Below are 22,803 nucleotides of genomic sequence, written 5' to 3' on the forward strand. Positions count from 1 at the left end.
ATAACATTTACTAGCTTGAATCAAATTTTAATTATATTTAATTATATTCATTTATATTTTAATTTAATTTAATTTTTATTCTTTAATATCTTATTTTTATTATTGTTTATTATTAAATTATATTTCAAAGTGGAAACATTATAGTGTGTAGGAAGTGTCATGTGATTTTTGTTATAGTCAAGCTGGGTATTGTGGAAAAGGGATATACTATTCTTGATAAGGTTGTAGGGAAGGTTTGGGAAATCTTAAAATCTTCATTGCCTCTAGCGAATTTAACATTCTTAATCAAAATAGAACTATAGAACTCTTGAACAAGATTTTATCCAATATCTTGGAAAAATGTAAAGAAAAGAGCTTGTATAACTTTGATTTACTTAGCATTGCATACAATGCCTTCCTCACTTTTGGAAGAACAAGATCACTAGACATAGAAAACAAAGAATTGACTACATTTTTGGCTAATGTGACATTCCTAACCCAAGATGAATAAAATAAATTTCTATTAGATGGAGGCACCTCAAGAACTCCTCTATTCTATTCTAAGAAAGTTGTACATTTTAGAGTAGTCTTATCTACTTCTCTTACACATAGAGATTCATTCTTTGCTTAGTTCTTAACTATGCATTTAATTTTTTGGTAGAGAGTTGAGCTATATCAATACAATACTCTTAGATATGGATTACTGTGAGGAGACCTACACATCCTATTGTTGCAATGAGGAAAATATTTACCACTAATGTTGTCCAATCCAATTAACTTGGTTGGTTCTCCTTGATACCAACAACATCCCCATATACTATTTAGAAAAGAATTGAAATCATGTTATTTGAACTTAAAATCTTTGATATTTTAACTAAACTATTGCTAATTTTGAAAATATTCACAAGGTTTGGAAGTATATAAAGCTTCCTACAAATAATATCCCCGAATTGGATTGGCAATAGAAATGAAAATTTTGCATGCTTGATCCAATGGATTTATAGAGACATCAGACAATCATCATATGTAATTTAGTTCTACAAGCCAAGCCAAAAACATTCAAATAATTAGATCTAGATAAATTGGCTGGACACAAACAAAGATTTGGATAAGATTTTCTTTATTTTTTTTATTTCCATGCCAATTCAGTCTGCCTCAATAATCCTTTTATTGGTTATTATTGTTCCATTTACCAAAAAAAATGAGTAATAGGCTATTTTTATATAGGATTTGTAATGCCCCACCAGGAAACCTCGAAGGGATAAAGCTAAAACACACGAATGGAGTGCACATAATTAAAAAAAAAGAATTAAACATAACATAATGATACAATGAGTTATCATAAGCTCAGATGACACAACGGAAGACTAAACAATACCTAAGGAATTTCTTGACATGATTACTTAATTTAACATTTAACTCAACTCATGACATTTGATTGAATTAAGCAGGTTAACTTAACTACATGTTATTACTTAAAACATGGATATAATTTGTTTAGAAAATTAGAATTATAGATAATAGGACGCGTTCATCCATTATGGTTTAAGATGAGGCTAACATGAGGAAATTTACCCATTAAAGTTAAAACATAGATAACATGCGGACGTTAATTCATTAGAGTTAAAATATAAAAACTTAATGAAGTTCATCCATTAGAGTTAAAGCTATGGTTAACTTGAATAAGTTCATCCAATAAATTTTAACCATTCATTACATTCAATATTACATTAAACATATGCCATGCATCTAATTTCATATCGTACTTTAGCTTCATAATAAACTCATGAATACTTCCCATGTCTACTTAATTAAGATATCAATAAATGATATATTCCATTGATCAAATCTACATTCTCTTATGATCCTAATTACTGCATTAAATAAAATAAATAAATACATGCATTTATGATTATCTTCATCAAATCCCCATTATACAATTTAACATAAAGCATCCATACATGCCGAATTAAAAGAAAACATCAAAATGTAAAAACACCACATAACACTGAAATGATCTCAGAGTTCACCCTTAGTGGGTTACATCTCCAAGTTTGCTCAACTGCAAGACCCCTCTGATACTTAATCAATAGTGAAGAATACATAAGGTTCACATCATTTACAATCCTGCCATCAAGGTGAACAAAACCAATAATACATATGACCACATTGGTCCAATAAAAGCATAAATGATCCCTAAATAGGAAAGGATCCAATTGAACATAATAAAAAAACAATAATAACAGATCCACTGGAGCATCCGTGAAATTAAATATTTTCAACCCATCATAAGAATCCCATGATCTAACTTGAAAATCAGGTTCTCACGAGGGCAATAAACATCAGGATGACTCCACAATCGAGCTCCGATCAAAGGCAACACAACAACATACTGGCAAACATATTCAAATGAACTCCTAAAACCTAGGAATACAGAAGGTCAAGAAAACGGAGTTCAATAGGGTATGATTACTCAGTTGGTCAAACTAGACTTCATACAAGGTGCATTGACCGATGGTGCTCTAGCTAGAGACCTGACTAGCTATGGTCTACCACAAACCAATATTTAACACATGCACAAAGGACATGATCGAATGCAAACTATCACACGAAAACAGTCAAGATTCGGAATCAAGGACATAAATCGGTACTAAAATTGACAACTGACAATAACGAAAATTACAAACAAGGACTTGCCATTTCATAAGCAAAGGTGACTACAAAACATTACATGCATAGACAGAGATTGGGAAGGACAATCTTTTCCACATTGGTTAAACATTAAAATCGATCCAATTTTCTAACGGATCTAAGTTGACTGCAGTAATCTACCTCATCGAGGTATAGGTTGGTCATAGTTCTCTAACTAACTAAGTTTATTTTGCATCTGAAACTAATATATTCACTTCGTCTTGAGTTCTTATCCAAAAACACATTAACATAAATATTATATACGCAGAACACGCAATGATATAAAACAATTATTCAGATTAATCACTTATCATATGATATTTATTTTTCAAATAACCTATCATTCCCAATTTAAAAAAAAAAGGAATAACTCAACTAATCTCATCTTTGCAAGGCAAATATATATATATATATATATACTTTCCAAAAATGGAAGTATATTTTTAAAAAAAGTGGAAGGGTATTCATTTTTCCATTGCAATAAAATTTGCTGATTATACATGGAACCAATTTAAATATTAATTAACATATATTTAACTATATACATTAATTAATAACTATCTAAACCCCAATATTATTTAATAAACATGAATTAAATAATATTAAAAAAATTGAATTTAACTAATTAAACTTCATTTAAAATTATTTATTAATTTAATATTATATTATTATTTTTATTTTTTTAAATAAATAAATATATATATATATATATATATATATATATATATATATATATATATATATATATATATATATATATATATATATATATATATATATATATATATACTAACTTTCAAATGGGAGGGGGGTACCCACGTGGGTGTGGGCACCCACATGGGCCCCTTGGTAGCCCATGCTACCATTGGTAGCACTGCTACCAAATGGTAGCAAGCCACTACCATTGGTAGCTCTGCTACCACATGGTAATCGTTACCCCCCTGCGTGGTGGGGATTTTTCCCAGCAACGTGGGGTTAACCACACTTTTTTTTTAATAATTTTTTTTTATAGTTTTTAAAATAAAACACAATCCCAAAAAATGAAGCGCAGTCTCAGGCAGAGACTTAAAAAAAAATTATTTACTTTAATAAAATTTAACATAAATTTTATTTCAAAAGCAAACTTAATCAACTAGAATCTAAAACTAATTAAATACTGGTAAAAAGGAATTCAAATAGTCTAGAACTCTGTGACAACACAGAAAGGGCAAAATACCAGTAAGAATTTTTAAAACAAAATTCATAGGGCCAAATTGGCTAAACTATCAAATTAATTTTGGCTACAAAAGAATGGGAAGACGAAAAATATAACTCTATTCTACATTCCTCCAAAATGAAACTACCAAAAGAAACACATAGGTTGGAAGCACAGGAGGGTAATTCTGGCAAAATTTTGCCAGCATAACCCCTGTGATATAAACTTGAAAACTAATCATTTTCTCATAAACAAAATCAAATATGAAAACAAAACCCAACCAGAAACTAGAGACACGGCCATATAAGATTTCTTTTTTTTAATAAAAATACACAAGAAAATACAGAGGGAAGAAGAAATATTTGATCTAATATTTTTTTTATTTTTAAATGAAACTAGGCAAAAGCTATCCAACTTGTGAAGCTTTCCTGGAAGATCTTGTGGAAGAGCTCAGCTCTACAACCAGACTCCCACGCCAATCCTTCCTTCCAGCCCACCACTGATTCTTATTTCCCCAACATGCACCCAAGAAATAAAATTTTCTTTTTTTTCTTCCCAGAGTCTGTCGCCTCCTTCCCATGAACTCATAGACATTCCCCATAGAAAAATATGCAACCTAATCTTTTTAGGTTTTCCTACCCAATATTTTCCAATAATGATGATATTTAATAATAAAAGAAATTCTTTTTCAAATTAGAAAAATCAAAAATTATTTTCTCTCCCTCATGTAATTTCTAATTTTTCCCAATTAACACAACTCAACATTTTTATTTCAAAATAATATGAGGGTAAACTGTATATATATATATATTAAAATAAAATCCCAAATTCATTTTTTTAAAACTATATCCAACATATTTCAAACTCACTTTTCTAAGTAAATTGATTTTCTTAAATAATTAAAATCAACCTTTCTATTTTTAAAAAGAAAGAGATTAAATTAATTATATTTCAAATTAATTTAAATCTTTCCTTTCCAAAAGCATAACTAAGTAAATTAATCCTTTAAAATTTATCATTTAATTTAAACTAGCTACCAATTTGAACTGAGCAATTCTAAATAATGATTAATCGCATAAAGGGAACCTATTTAATTTAGTCTCTTAATTTTTAATACATACACACAACTTAATCAAATAAAATAAAAGGGATTAATTACTCAATTCAACCACACACACAAAACAAGCAATCCAACAAAGCTAACAAAACAGACGACCTGCATGCCCAACCAAAGGAATACTAACAGACAACTGACGACACTCACTTGAGCACGACTAGGGTCAAATGAGGGTCTCCCAACCACCTTATTCAGTTTCTAAGGGTTAATGAGGAGCACTAAAACCTGTGAACCTAGATGGAGTCGAACCTCGCACCCATGCTACTGTACTTGCAATCTCCTGCAACCATGAATCACACATGCATATATGTATATATATATATTTAATAATTGTTAGCCCGAGATTAATAGCACAATTCAGGAGAACAATAAAATTACATACGAATTGATGTGACCACCACATTAATAGGTACACACATTAATTAAAACATCTGACTATAACATGATTACATGATAACTAACCAAGGTCAAACCAAGATTAGAATTTGATTAGGGTAGGGGTACTACATTCTCCCCCCTAGATTCTGACTTACTCCTGGAAGTTGGAAGGCTTGCCGGAGAACATGTCGCATGCATTAGCCCTGAAACTCATTCAACAATATCAAATTGCACATAGGAATCTTTCCATAAATATTATGAAACCTTATTACTAAATCCTTTACAAATGCCATTATCCATTTGCAAGATACATCTAAATCCATACGTTTTCTAAAATATTCTAAGAACTATCTTTAATCATAGCAGAGAACTAAGAATTTTCTCCCTTTCATTACACCAAATTAAAGTATTAAAAGATATAGACAACAATTACCACACTCATCAACCAAGTATGACAAGAAAAATGCCATCATGATCAATTTCTTTTACCAATCCATCCTTTCATAAAACTTAATCACATAGAACTAGTTTCATTATCAAATTCTACAGCCAAGTTCACTTTCATGAAATAAGAGCAACATACAAAACACAATTGCTCATACTTTCTAGGCATATCAGAACCTTTCCAATGACTATGTCCCATAACATAGTGACAAGATAACACAATTTGCTCCAAGATTACACATAACAACCATCCACCTAACAGGAATGCACAACTCAAAAGGCCACATGTGAGAATGTCTAATGCTCAGTCAAAGATAACATGCACGATCAACATCTCTATGGCTGATCATAGAAAAATAACATAATCATAAATATCCAAAATCTCACTCAAGGCTCGATGGTGCTAGGGCACACCATAGCGGTGCTACCTTCCATACAAGACCTTCATGAACAACCCTTGTTGAGTAAAGTGGTTAGCCTCCAAGATATAGTCACCACACATAGGTAGGTAGTGGATCCTAGCTACATCACAGCCTCACATACCCCCATCCTCAAGGTTCCCTACATCTACTTCCTCATATACACTCATCCAAGACTAACTCCTACGTTCCTGAAGAGGAATTCACATTACAACACAAAACCAGCATACAAAAACAATAAGGATAAACCAGTTTAGCCACCAAAGTACAGATGAATAAAGATAATAAATCATCAATTCCAACAATAAGGCAAGAAAATAATCAAGAATTTGCAACACCAAATAAAGTATGCAAAAGGTCACAAGATCATGGCTAAACCTTCAAAGTCAAAATAAAATAAATTGGTGGTCCCAAAGAAATAAATAAGAATATCAAAATTGCACATAACATCACTATGTGACTAGCATTTAGCCACCAATGAGGAAGGAGGGAACAATCATATAGTTGTTGCAATAGCTCATCATGTGGTGTGGCCTAGTCACACATCCACATGGCATGGTAGTGTACACCTCAACATCACCCCGCATCACATCATCACGTGGCATGGCAATACTGCAAGCGGAGAAGACATGCAATGGATGTATCCTGCATTGTAGTGTACCTAGTGGAAAAAGGCACACGTAGGTCACGTCTCGCATAGTGACATATCTCTCAGGATACTTGTCATAACTAAGCGGTATACATGGCTAAGGTCTAGCCACATGTCTACCAACACCTACTAACTGGCAGCTCATGTGAATAAGCCTACCTTTCATGAAGACAAGGCAAAGGATCCTCCAATAAAAACCATCATTATGCTCAAGAACTTTCATCAATATGCTCAAATAAAGGATAGGAATAGGCTGGCACACATAAACCTTATAAATCGGTTCATTAAAAGGGAAAGTATTGAGTACACCTATAATACAGTTTCATTATTTAACTACATTTTTCATCAAAATAGAGAAGCTAATGTCACTTCGTGCCGACATTACTCGTATGTTGATCCATACTATTGAAGGAATGGTGACTTCTAATTCTACCCCTTAACATACTGAATTACCAACAACCCAAGGTTTGGTACTCAGTAGGGTAACAATTAAGCAACATCACATAAACAATATTGTTTCCCATACTCATAAGTAAACATATCCTCCATGGTTGATTACTTCACCATCCCATGGGCACAAAAGCCAAGCACAGGTTTCTTACAATAGACAAAGAAAGCACCAGTACTGGTTTAGTCACATTTACAGGGAGTACTTTTTAGTATGTTATCATCTACTCAAGGAAGGTTTTAATTATACTTTTCACATGAATAACTGAATAAAGTTTATTCTAGATACAAGTACTGAAATTATTCTTAACCATTAAAAATTACATAAGGAAATAACATCATTTTGATATCTTTTCTAAATCCATTAAGCATTCACAACCACATTACTAACTATGCAAATTTCGTTATGAAGCTCAAGACTTTCATCTTTCCATCAAAAGCCAAAAATGCAAAAAGTACAATTTCACATGTTTATAAACGCTCTATTTAAATCAATGCACTCTTTAGTAGCATTACTAAAATATAATAATCTAGGCAAAGAGGAGGAAAAAGAGAGTTTGATAACCAATCTATTTCATAAATGGACACAAGATCACATGACATTATTAAATTTCTCACTATAAGTCTATCATCTTAATTGTACGGTTTTCGTTTCACTATTGTTTAGAGGAATGCCAATAGGTCTAACATGAAATTTCCATTTATTATGGTTGTAACAAAATGTTCTAGTTTTCCAAATAGTAGAGATCACGATAGGCAATCTTTTTGATAATACAAGATCTCTTGCGAACACTCACTATTTTTAATTCTCTACAAAGCCTATCATAATCTGCAACCTTTCTTTGAAAATCTAGGGTACGATAAGAAGGTAAACAAGGAACTTATCAACTAAATAATACTTATTATTGTATGCACATCAAACAAGCTTTTCATTTGCACTTTCTAATCATAATAAGGCAATCATATATATCCAAAAGCAAGTTCAATGTAGCATTGTTAAAATAGGTCCTCAATTGAATCGGTATTATGAACACATAAAACAAACTTTCAAGGAACACATTAATTCACTCTTAGCCACTATAACATGTTCCCTTTTATACATCTTATTACAAATAAGGAAGTTTCACATAACAACTATTCACAAATTAATGCACATTACTTAAGATAGAATTTAATTATGTTAATCCTACATTACACATGGAGAATTCCTTAATGAAAACATACAATTTCCTCCCAATAACCAATATGATCTTTTAAATCCATAGCCCTCTTATTATCTAGAAGTACAAAAGCATCATAACACTCACACAAGGGTTCAAGAATTCACTACCTTTCTCTTGCAATAAAGAAACACACATAAGAGATAATTACACAAATCACAGCCATTTTAAATTCTAGAGAGAAAGAGGAGGAAGGATGATAAACATTCAATTTGCTAAATAAAAAGGATTAAACATCTACCAAACAAATCCTTCAAGTGGACAAACCAAAGCTAGATCATAATCTTAAAACAAGCACTAACCAACCCAATGGATTAGTCTAAAGCGAACAAAAATCAATAAGGAAGGTGCATACGACTCTCTTTCAGAATAAGAGTAGTCATAGACCAACGAATCAATAAGTAAACCAAACACATATAATCACTCGAAAAGCACCAACATCAAGAAGGTGAAAGCAAGGTGTGAACACACATGTTACACACCATTAGGTTTGCTTGAAATAATACGCAAAAGAATACGACACGAGTACTTAAGATCTTAAAGATCCTATGCATCAATCATGCACATACAAAAGGAAGACAAGTGTACAACACAAGGTCTATACACCTCACACCAAAAAGAGCACAACAAAACCAAAGATCCTAGTGTTTGCAACATGGGCTCTGATACCAAATGTAATGCCCCACAAGGAAACCCCGAAGGGATAAAGCTAAAACAAACGAATGGAGTGCACATAATTTGTTTTTTAAATTAAACATAACATAATGATACAATGAGTTATCATAATCTCAGATGACATAGTGGAAGACTAAACAATACCTAAGGAGTTTCCCAACGTGATTACTTAATTTAACATCTAACTCAACTCATGACATTTGATCCAATTAAGCAAGTTAACTTAACTACATGTTATTACTTAAAACATGGATATAATTTGTTTAGAAAATTAAAATTATAGATAATAGGATGCGTTCATCTATTATGGTTGAAGATGAGGCTAACATGAGGAAATTTACCCATTAAAGTTAAAACATAGATAACATGTGGACGTTCATTCATTAGAGTTAAAATATAGAAAACTTAACGAAGTTCATCCATTAGAGTTAAAGCTATGGTTAACATGATTAAGTTCATCTAATAAATTTTAACCATTCATTATGTTCAATTTTACATTAAACATATGCCATGCATCTAATTTCATATTGTACTTTAGCTTCATAATAAGCTAATGAATACTTCCCATGCCTACTTAATTGTGCTATCAATAACTTAATAGATTCCATTGATCAAATCTACATTCTCATATGATCCTAATTATTGCATTAAATAGAATGACTAAATACATGCATTTATGATTATCTTCATGTAATCCCCATTATACAGTTTAACATAAAGCATCCATACATGCTGAATTAAAAGAAAACATCAAAATTTAAAAACAACACATAACATCGAAATGACCTCAGAGCTCACCCTTAGTGGGCTACATCTCTGGGTCTGCTCAACTACAAGACCCCTATGATACTTAATCAATAGTGAAGAATACATAAGGTTCACATCATTTACAATCCTACCATCAAGGAAAACATAACCAATAATACATATGACCACATTGGTCCAATAAATACACAAATGATCCCTGAATAGGAAAGGATCCAACTAAACATAATAAAAAACCAATAATAACAGATCCACTGGAGTATCCGCGAAATTAAATCTTCACAACCCATCATAAGCATCCCATGGTATAACTTGAAAATCGGGTTCTCATGAGGTCAGTAAACATCAAGATGACTCCACAATGGAGATCCAATCAAACACAACACAATAAAATACAAGTGAACATATTCAAATGAACTCCTAAAATGTAGGAATACACAAGGTCAAGCAAACGGAGTTCAATAGGGTAGGATTACTCACTTGGTCAAAGTAGATTTCATATGAGGTGCACTGACTGATAGTGCTCTAACTAGAGACCTAACCAGCTATGGTCTACCACAAACCAATATTTTACACACACACAAAGGACATAATCGAATGCAAACTATCACATGAAAACTGCCAAGATTCAGAATCAAGGACATAAACTGGTACCAAAATCGACAACCGACAATAACCAAAATTACAAACAAGGACTTGCCATTTCATAAGCAAAGGTGACTACAGAAAATTACATGCATAAGCAGAGATTGGGAAGGACAATCTTTTCCACATTGGTTAAACATTAAAATCGATTCAATTTTCTAATGGATCTAAGTTGACTGCATTAATCTGCCTCATCTAGGTATAGGTTGGTCATAGTTCTCTAACTAACTAAGTTCATTTTGCATCTAAAACTAATATAATCACTTTGTCCTGAATTCTTATCCAAAAACACATTAACATAAATATTCTATACGCAGAACACCGAATGATATAAAACAATTATTCAAATTAATCACTTATCATATGATATTTATTTTTCAAATAACCTATCATTCGCAATTTTTTTTAAAAAGGAATAACTGAACTAATCTCATCTTTGCAAGGCAAATATATATATATATATATATATATATATATATATATATATATATATATATATATACTTTCCAAAATGGAAGTATATTTTTAAAAAAACTACAAGGGTATTCATTTTTCCATTGCAATAAAATTTGTTGATTATACATGGAACCAATTTAAATATTAATTAACATATATTTGACTATATACATTAATTAATAATTATCTAAATCCAAATATTATTTAATAAACATGAATTAAATAATATTAAAAAAAATTGAATTTAAATAATTAAACTTCATTTAAATTTATTTACAAATTTAATATTATATTATTTTTTAATTTTTTTAACAATAAAAAAAATATAAAAAAAATACTAACTTTCAAATGGGAGGGGGGTACCCACGTGCAATGAAAACTTTAGTGGCTAATATTTGCCAATTGGCTATTTTTTGAAATTTGGGAATCAAATTTGGCTAATAATTTCAAGTTTTAATGAGACCCAAATTGCCACATTTTTACAAATTGTTATTTTAATATATTTTAAATCGCCAGAGAATTTATTTTATTAATTTTTTTAACTTAAAGATTCGCCACAATATTTGATACATGATTGGATCAGATTCACCAGCATTTAATAATTTATTGTAGAAATCCAAATTAATTCACCAATAATATATCATAATTATTAGTTTATTTAGTGTTATATCACCAATATTTTATTTCCACCATTGATTTAAAATATAATCTAATGAACTTCATTGTATTCCATGAGATAAAATGTACCTACAAGTTGTAATGCTCATGGGGTTTGAAATTGCTTTTGAATTGTCAACTTCAATGAAAACAATGGTCTAAAAGCAAATTTTGGCCCCATGAGTATTACAAATTGTTTGTAAATTTTATCTCAGAAAATAGAAAGAGGGCTATTAGATTATTTTAAGTTAATGGTAGAAACCAAATAAAGTATAGTCTAAGCCTTAAACTCATTAATGATTTCAACCTTCATACCTTTACTTTGTTATAAAAGATTATTTTTAAATGAAAGGAAATGCAATAGTAATTAATGCATACAATGATTATTTTCTAAGATTCACCAATATTTTCTACCAAAAAATATTAATATAAACAAATTCACTAATAAAATTATTTTTTTTTTATTATTATAAGGAAAGATTCGGCAATAAACATTATTATTGTTTTTAGAAAAAATTAAATATTAGCCAAGATTTTATACAATTTTTTGAGGGGGGGTTTCTTAAAGTTATCACTACCCACATGGGCACGCATGTGGACCCCTTGGTAGCCCATGCTACCATTAGTAGTGCTGCTACCAAATGGTAGCAGGCCGCTACCATTGGTGGCACTACTACCACATGGTAGCAGGTCTCTACCTTTGGTCATGCTACTACCATTTGGTGGCAGTTCGCTACCATTGGTAGCACTGCTACCAATTGGTAGCAGTCACTACCTTTGGTAGCTGCTACCCCCCTACATGGTGGGAATTTTTTCCTAGCCACGTGGGGTTAACCATATTTTTTTTATAATTTTTTAAAAGAAAACACAGATCCGAAAAAATGAAGCACAGTCTCAGACATAGACTTATAAAAAAATTATTTACTTTAATAAAATTTAACATAAATTTTATTTCAAAAGCAAACTTAATCAACTAGAATCTAAAACTAACTAAATACTGGTAAAAAGGAATTGAAACAGTCCAGAACTCTATGACAACACAGAGAGGGCAAAATACCAGTAAGCATTTTTTTTAAAAAAATCATAGGGCCAAATTGGCTGAACTATCAAATTAATTTTGGCTACAAAAGAATGGGAAGATGAAAAATATAACTCTATTCCGAATTCTTCCAAAATGAAACTACTAGAAGAAGCACATAGGCTGGAAGCATAGGAGGGTAATTCTGGCAAAATTTTGCCAGCATAACCCCTATGATTTAAACTTGAAATCTAATAATTTTCTCACAAACAAATCAAACATGAAAACAAAACCCAACCAAAAACTATAGACATAGCCATATCATATTTCTTTTTATTTATAAAAACACACAAGGAAATATAGAGGGAGGAAGAATTATTTGATCTAATATTATATTTTTGTCTTTTAAATGAAATAACGTAGAAGCTATCCAACCTGTGTAGCTTTCCTAAAAGATCTTGTGGAAGAGCTTAGCCTTGCAACCAGACTCCCATGCCAATCCTTCCTTCCATCCCACCTCTGATTCTTATTTCCCCAACATGCATCAAAGAAATAAAATTTTCTTTTTTTTCTTCCCACAGTTTGCCGCCTCCTTCCCGTGAACTCACAGGCATTCCCCATAGAAAAATATGCAACCTAATCTTTTTTAGGTTTTCCCACCCAATATTTTCCAATAATGATGATATTTAATAATAAAAGAAATTCTTTTTCAAATTAGAAAAATCAAAAATGCTTTTCTCTCCCTCATGTAATTTCTAATTTTTCCCAATTAACACAACTTAACATTTTTATTTCAAAATAATAGGAGGGTAATATATATACCAACTAATGAAGAACAATCCAAAATCTAGTGACTCCAATCCTAAATATTCAAATCAACTCCAACAATCCAATCCAAAATTCAATTGAAATCCAAAGCTTCAATCCAAAATTCTTCCCAGAGGGTAACTCGACAAAATACCAGAAGGCTTAAATAAATAGAAATGGCTCTGCAATTAGGTGATAGCAGGTGGTTTGGCGCTTGGGAAAATGTGGCATGGGATGATCTGCCACATGTGCCTCAGTGGGTGTTCTCCAAGGGGCATTAGGAAGACAGGGCTCCGCATTCGGGAAGGCAATACAGAGGATTTCGTCTAGTCTCTAAATATTTTCAGGGTTTTTTTAGGATTTTTTTGCATCGTCATATGGGAAGCTTCAACCGGTGAGGTCAAAGTGGTAATGGGAGAAACAATAACATGGGGAAGCAATCAGGCATCCCTGGTACTATTGATCGATCCTTTGCTAAAATTGTGGCTGCAGGAATCAAAGATGCTTCTAGGGCATCCGAGTCTGTCAAACAGGCGACTATCGCTAGTATCTCTGGCAAAGACACAAGAAGCTTGAGTAATAAAGCCCTTCCTCTCTCTGGTTTGGAGAAAGGTAACATGCTTGATATAGCCTTAACAAAAGAGGTATGGTTCCCACGACCGTCTTTTGATTTCAGTGGTTCTTTTGTGGTAGAAAGGGCCTCCAAGTTACATTATGTGGCTCGCTTAGGAGAATTCTAGGGTCCTCAGACCAATTTATCTAAATTGCACTCTAAATTGCGTCAATGGTGGCCTTCACTAATTTGTTTTCAGTTGTTATCATCAAATTCCTATGTTTTGGTTTTTGAATCCCCCCATTTTAAGGATGATGTTCTTACGAACTCATATCACTGGTTTGGTAATATTTTGTTTAGGGTTTCCACTTGGAAACCCTTTTTTTTCCCAGAGTGGGTCAAACCTAAAACTCTACCAGTTTGGCTTGGATTGCCTTAGCTTCCCTTTGAATTCATGGATCCAGAGGTGTTGAAATCCATAGGGGAAAACTTTGGGAAATTTTTGACATCTAAATCTGGTTTTCAGAAAGGGAAGGTTATGGTAAAAATCTGCATGCTGGTTTCCCCTACTTATGTATGCCCGATTTCATGTAATCTTAAATCCAATGAGGGAATTTGGAAACACCCTATTGTGAAGATGAATAATGATCTTTGTCAAAATTTGATTGTCATGGATGCTCCCTTGTTCTTGGATTTTCATAATGCAAAAGCTAGTGTAAACAATAAGGAAGATTTGACCGTTCCTTTCAATCCTACCCTTGTTAAAGAATCTATTCATGTCTCGGTTGAGTCTGATTGCCAGTTAAAGGAGGGTCTCAATAATGCTATCCAATTTAAACATAAAACCTTCATTGACAAACTAGAGAGTGATGCGAACACTTTAAATCAGGTCGAGTTGGAAGGTTTTATTAATCCTAAGTCTGTCATTCAGGTTAAAGATGGCATTGATAATATAGCTAGCCAGATATGTCTTCCTCCCTTACAAGGCCCCAATCATTTCCCTAATTAGAAGGAGGGGCTTGTTGATGATCTGGGTGTTGAGGCCCCTTGTTCTTTAGAAAGTTTGGCTAGTCATATGGATATTTCTCATCATATTGCAGATACTAGGGTGATTGCTCTGGTTGTCTCTACCCCCTTTAGTCCTGATGATGATGTTCTAACTCAAAAGGTAAAAGAGTTATTGTCTAGTGAGCCTATCAGGGAGTGTGGCATGCCTCAGGTGCCTTTACATATTTCACTAGATGAACACATGGTTCAGCAAGTTGAACATTTGCTCAAATCTAACAAGGATCTTTTGGAGGAAGAGGTCTCAGATAAGATTATGTGCTCTATTGGAAATGACTTGGATTTAATTCATAAGTGTTTGCCACCATCCCCTTTTTTTAATCCCTTTGAGGTTCCTATTAATGTCACCTAGGATTCTTCAAATCAGGTGGTTCTTCAAGATTTGGTCCCGTCTCCTCGGTTAACTTTTGTTAAAATGCCTATTAGTTCTTCTATTTCCCAAGTTGAGATGAATTTCCCCATCTCTGTTGTGTCCCCAGGTAGGGGTAGACCTCCAAAGAACCGTAAAACTCAATTGGAAATTGATGTAGGCATTCAACAAGTTTTGTCTACTTCCCCTGGGTTTAAAAAGGCTTCAACATTGTCTTTAGGTAATGGGAAAAAGAGTGGCCATGACTCGAGCTCCATTAAAAAGGAAAAAAAGTGTGTTCTCAGTCCTCCAGTTACTATATCTGTGGTGGTCAAGAGAAGCTTACATAAAATTTTTGGGGAGAACTATTCTTCTCCCTTAAGTGAAAAGAGGGGAGTGTCGACCTCCCCTCGAGACCAATGAGGATTATCTCATGGAATGTTAGGGGATTAAATACCCCTAACAAGAGATGCTTGATCAAGTCTCAGTTAGACTTGGTTAAGTGGGATCTAGGCATGCTTTAGGAGACTAAGCTCTCTTTGGAGAATTCTAAGTTAGTATTTTCTTCTTGGAAGAGGTGGAATTTTTTATTTTGCCCAGCCTCTGGGGCATCGGGAGGCCTGGCATTATTATGGAATGATTTTGTGGTTGATGTGAAATTGGTCGCTACTGTGCCAAACTAGATGTTATCATTAGTATCATACAAAGAATCTAGATTTAAAGTATGGGTGTTTAACATTTATGCCCCCTCAAGTATCTCAGCTAAATACAATCTTTGGCAAGAACTCATTAGGGTTTCATCCCCCCTTAGGAATCATTCCTTTGTTATTTTTGGGGGTGACTTTAATGCAATTTTGGATTTAGGTAAAAAATCAGGGGGTATTTGTCCAAATAAGAAGTATATGGATGACTTTAATGCATTCACTTTTGACATGTCTCTTTTTTATTGCAAGCCAAATAATGGTCTTTTCACATGGACAAACATGAGGAAGAATTTCTCTCAAATTATGGAAAGATTGGATAGATTTTTACTTTCCTCTAATTGGTTCAAATCAAATATTGAGTTTTTCTCTTCCATCCTTCCCTTGTCTGGGTCTGATCATTTCCTGGTTTCCTTGTCTGTTGTGAGAGATAGACCTTCTCACAAACTACCTTTTAAGTTAGACCCCATGTGGTTTAGGGATCCTTCTTTTCTTCCCCTCTTGCGACAATGCTGGGGAGAGGCTCCATTCATTAGAGGTTCTAGAATGTTTCAGATTGTCAAGAAGATCAGTTTTTTTAAAAAAAATATCAAGGGGTGGAACTCCCAACATTTGAATAATATTTTTGAAGAAAAAAAAAGGATCTTAGATATGTTAGAGATTTTGAATAGGCATGTGATGCTTCATGGTTTGTGTTCTAGGGTGTTGGATGAAATTAGGTCTCTTACGAGTGAATTAGAATAAATTTTGGCAAGAGAGGATGTATATTGGAGACAAAAATCCTGGGAGCTTTGGTTAGCTGATGGAGATAGGAATACAAATATTTTTCATGCTACTACTAAAATGAAAAGGGTCAGGAGTAGGATCTCTTGTATTCAAGATTGTTAGGGGACTATTCTCTCAGAGGCAAGGGACATTTCTAGGGAAGCAGTAAAGTTTTTTAAGAATCTTCTTTCATCTGAGAATATTGATGACTCTAACAATATCTCTTCTCACATTCCCTCTCTTGTTTCTCCCGATGACAATAGAATTTTAATGTCTCCTTTCTCACTTGATGAGGTTAAGGGGGCCATGTTTTCTATGAATCCGGATAAGGCACCCGGGCCTGGTGGTTTCACTCCACTATTTTTTCAGAAATGTTGGGATTTTGTGGGTCCGGATGTCCTTTTAGCTCTAGAGGAAGCTAGGCAAAATAGGTCTATCCTTAAAGAGATGAACACTACCTTAATTGTTATTTTACCTAAGAAGGAGGACCCTAAAACCTTTGTAGATTTTCATCCTATAGCTTTATGTAACACCATCTATAAGATCTTTGCTAAAGTGATTTCTATGAGATTGGCCAAACTTTAACCAAGAATAATTTCACTTGAGCAAGGAGGTTTTGTTTCACAAAGGGAAACTTCTGAAGGGGCTATAGTTGCTCATGAGGTTTTACATTCGATTTCAACCTAGAAATACCCTGCCATGACACTTTAGTTAGATATGATGAAGGCCTATGACAAGGTCGAATGGAATGAATTAAAAGTTGTTTTGTCAGCGTTTCTCTTTGGCTTGGATAAAATGGATCATGTCTTGTATTTCCTTGGCAAGATTCTTGGTTCTTGTCAGTGGGTCCCCTTGTGGTTTCTTCCACTCTTCTAGGGGGCTGAGGCAAGGGGATTTGTTGTCTCGTTTCTTATTTATATTATTAGTTGAAGCTCTGAGTTGGGCAATCCATTCAGCTCGTGTGAATGGGTTATGGAAGGGTATCAAAATTCAAAACCTTGATCAGAGGATTTCCCATTTCCTTTTTGTTGATGGCACCCTATTGTTTGGTAGTGCAACCTTGAAGGAGGCTAGAGCCATAGATCAAGTGGCTGGGAATTATGTATCATTCTCGAGTCAAAAGGTCAACAAGGAAAAATCTAAGATCTTCTTCTTAAACACTCACTCCCTAATCTAGGATAAGCTTCAGAAGTTTTGGGGTTTCCAACTTGGGGATTTCCTTTGCAGCTACCTAGGAATCCCATTTTTTGTTAAAAAGGATAAGGTGAGTTTTTGGGATAAAGTAGTTTCAAGGGTGTCAAAGAAAATATTGTCATGGAACTACAAATGGGTCACCATGGCTAGAAAAATTGTGCTGATTAAGTCTGTGTTGAATGTGGTGCCAATCTATTTAATGTCAATTCAAAAAGCTCCAAAGGCTATTGTTGTCAGTCTAAAGGATATTTTGAGATCTTTTCTTTGGAATAATAATAAGGATGGGAAATCTAGGATCCCCTTGTTAGCCTGGGATAAGGTTTGTCTTCCTAAAGAGCTTGGGGGGTCTAGAATTCAAAGTTTGGAAAATCAGAATATGGCCCTAGGGGCAAAGCTAGTGTGGAAATTGTATGATAAACCAGATTCCCTTTGGGCTAGGATCATGTTTGCCAAGTATATTTATAATGGAGCAAGGGAGTCTGCTTTTCGTGCCTCGATTCTTCCTCAGGGGTCGGCTATTTGGAATTTTATGGGGAAATGTAGAAGTGTATTGCTGCCACATCTTTCTTGGGTTGTGCATAATGGTAGTAAAATTATATTTTGGGATGATGCTTGGAATGGTCATTGTCCTTTGGATTCTATTAGGGATTGCTCACATTTTAAATGAATTCTTCTAGATAAATGGGGGTTTTTCTTATCTGATTATTTTAATGTAGTACATAATGGACATGTGAAGATGGCTAAATGGAAATCGATTGATTTTCTATCTATTAGCCCTAGCCTGAAAACAAATTTTTGTACTATCCTCAAAGATAGTATTATCATCTTGTCTGAGAAGGAAGATGAGCTTATTTGGACCAGGAACACATTTGGCAAATACTCAGTGAAAGATGGATATAATTCTCTTATGTTGGCTAAGGACCTTTCTTCTTGGCCTTATAAATTATTTTGGCATCCAGCTTGCCTCCCAAAGGCTAGAGCATTTGCTTGGCTTATTGTTCAAGATAGGGTTCTTACCAGGATGAGACTAGATAGGATGGGTTTGACTATTGTTTTCCCTTGTATTTTGTGCAATAAGAATTTGGAATCGTCCTCTCACCTATTCCTTCATTGTGACTTTGCTTTTGGTTGTTGGCAATGGCTATTCGAGAAACTAGGTCTGTCTTTTGTTATTGGTTGTGACCTTCTCTCCCACTTCAGAGCATGGCCTATTTTGTTCTCCTCTTCCTTTTATGCTTGCCTCTGGCTCATATCTCCATCGATTATTATTTGGAACATATGGTTAGAAAGAAACAATAGGATCTTTAGACAGTTATCTGCTTCACTTTCTGATATCGTAGTCAAGATAGAGGCTTCTATTTCGGAGGTGGCCTTGTCATATATTCATAATAATTTAGAAAATCTGAGATCTTTTCTCATTGGGATGGCATGATAACAAGGACATGGAAATCTCTTTCTGTCATCCCTTCCCATGGGTCTATTGCAAGAGGTCTGGCTACTAGGAATAAGAAACTTGTTGCTAGATGGGCTCCTCCTCCTCTGGGTTATTTCAAGCTTCACTTTGATGGTGATTCTAGGGGAAATCTAGGTTTGGCTAGGGTCAGTATGGCTATTTTTGACCATAATGTAGTCCTAATAGCTTCTCAATGTCATGCCCTTGGGTTGCAGTCAAACAATTTTGTTGAATGTCAATCTTTGTCACTTGGGATTGATTTGGCTATTTCATTAGGGATTAAAGATCTTTCGATCCAGGGGGATTCAATGGTCGTCATTCAAAGTGTTTTGAGCTGTAAGAGTAATTGTTGGCACTTGAAGTACATAATTGATCATATTTTGGAGAAATTATCCTTCTTTGATACTTTCGCATTATCGCATTGTTTTCAAGAGTTAAATAAACTAGTAGATTTTCTGGCTAATATGGCTATTGACTCTGGTGCACATCATAAGTGTGTAGTAGTATGTGACATTCCTCATCGGGTATATGATTCATCCCAAAGGTTAAGCTACTTATCTTGAGATTATTTTCCATTCCCTCTTGAGGTATGCATATTATCCTCTTCTTTGATAAGATTGTATTTGTACCACATGTGTTGATAGGAGGTTTTTATGTTTCTATTTACATATGGTGTATTCTTACAACTCTGCATTTGGACTAAATGTTAATGTGTGTATCTCATGAGGTGTGGACAGGTAAATTACAGTTGTATTTCATCCTAAGAGCTAATTTTTATCTGATGTGGTTGTTCGCTTTGCTGAATGGTTTAACTTTGTGGACATGGAATTTTATGTTACATCATCCATCTCTTTTACTGCTTGAGGTATGCATGTCATCCTCCTCTCAGTTTAGATCATATTTGCATCACATGTGTAAATTGTTGGCTTACGTCATTATTTACATAATAGTGTGTTCTAAAATTTGTTTTGAGCTAGATAGTGGGGTGTATATCCTAGGTGCTATGGTTAAAAGGGATTTTGCAGTCTATTGAAGTATGCATGATAATCTTAAAGGTTTAATTATTTCTATATCAAAGGTCGAGGAGAGATTTCCTTAAGATTATGTTCAAGGTAGTGGGATGCATTATACAAGCCGTTATTTCATATTGATACAACTTTTTGTCTTCGAAGTATTTGGCATTGATAACGGCATTTATAGGATTTATAGGTTGGTGGCATGTGTGATCTGTGTAGTCTTTATTTTCAGTCCTTCAATAAGACTTCTCATGCTTATAACTTCTTAAATAGTTGGTATGCTCCTAAGGTGTTATTCCTTGATGTAAGTACCATATCGTTGGCCGCCTTGTGTATATCCAGTCCTGATAGAATTGGCTTATGGGATAATCATTTTTGTAGGTGGCGCCCTTACTTGCGGGAGAGTCACTTATGGGTTTTTGTGGAAGGCTATTAATTTTTGTGAATTGATTTAATCAAGCATGCTTGGAATGGATTTTTTGTAGTGTCTTTATGAAAAATTTAGGATAGTTTCTCTTTCAAATACGTTATCTTATGTTATTGTCAAAGTGGGTTATGTTATGATTTGTGTGGTTTTTTTGGAGCCCTTCCTACTGCAAATGTCTCCTTCTCTACCAATTGGTGTTTACAGAGTGGTTTTAGAAGCCTGATCATTGGGGGAAGAAAATGAAAATGAGGACAATTCTGTCAAACTTGGTAAGGTTTTTAATTTGTTTACCCCTGCGATGGATTTTGAATTTCATAGGGTTTTGGGTTGTTGGTGGTTGCAGGTTTGTCCTCAAGTTTCTTATGCCGAGCTTCTCTCTCACTTTGTTACTATTTATTTTTATGTTTTACTTAATATGGACTTGGTCCACCTCTTGGTGTCCTTGTTTGTTTTTCCGCCAGTGTGCAATTGGGCATTGGTTTCTCCTACATTGGTTGGTTATCGGTTTGATATGGGTTTTTTTACTATGGTAGCTTTCTCCCTCATCATGAACTTTTGGCTAATGGCTGGTCTAGCCATTTATTGCATGAATTACGAATGGGATTGATATGCGATTCCACGGAAAACACTTGGGCCTCTATGGATTTTTTGTTGTATTTGGCTCCTAATCAGTATGTGGATAAAGCTTGGGTTGTCTTCTAGGCATTACATTCATTAATCTCTTTGGGTTTTTGGTGCTCTGCTCTTGCTTGTGTGGCGATCCCTCTAAGGGTGATTCTACCTCCATCCTCATCTCATGAACCTCTGGATGAGAGCTCTAGCTCCTAGTTTTTGGATAACTAACAAAGTTCTTTTTGGTAGCTCGTGGAATGGTTTTTTGCAAGCTTGAAGGATATACGACTTCATTTTTGCTCGGTTGTTTATCTATGCCCCTGTTAGGGAATTCTATCTCATTTATCTGCTTGGTGGTTCTACATGTTCACCTATTCTTCTGATGGGGATACTCTAGTTTTTTGAATTGTCCTATGGGACTCTTGTAAAAATTGTAAAAATAGGAGGGTGGGGGGTATGGCTGGATAGTGTATATGTTGTCAGGGTAGTATTTACTTGTATCTATTTTAAAAAGGCCACAACTGGAGGTTTTCTTACAGGTTCTTTCCTACCAGTATGCCTTGTCTAAACCCGATGTAAACTCTTTATTATTAATATATAATTTTAGTGGATATTCCACTTTTATCGAAAATATATATATGTATATATATATTATTTAAGAAAATCAATTTACCTATAAAAGCAAGTTTAAAATATGTTGGATATAGTTTTTAAAAAATGAATTTGGGATATAGAAAATCAATTTACCTATAAAAGCAAGTTTAAAATAATATGAGGGTAAACTGTATATATATATATATTAAAATAAAATCCCAAATTCATTTTTTAAAAACTATATCCAACATATTTTAAACTCACTTTTATAAGTAAATTGATTTTCTTAAATAATTAAAATCAACCTTTCTATTTTTAAAAGGCAAGAGATTAAATTAATTCTATTTCAAATTAATTTAAATCTTTCCTTTCCAAAAGCATAACTAAGTAAATTAATCCTTTAAAATTTACCATTTAATTTAAACTAGCCACCAATTTGAATTGAGCAATTCTAAATAATGATTAATCGCATAAAGGGAACCTATTTAATTTAGTCCCTTATTTTTTAATGC

This window comes from Cryptomeria japonica, chromosome 5, assembly GCF_030272615.1.
Source record: "Cryptomeria japonica chromosome 5, Sugi_1.0, whole genome shotgun sequence".
In the NCBI taxonomy this organism is placed as follows: Eukaryota; Viridiplantae; Streptophyta; class Pinopsida; order Cupressales; family Cupressaceae; genus Cryptomeria; species Cryptomeria japonica.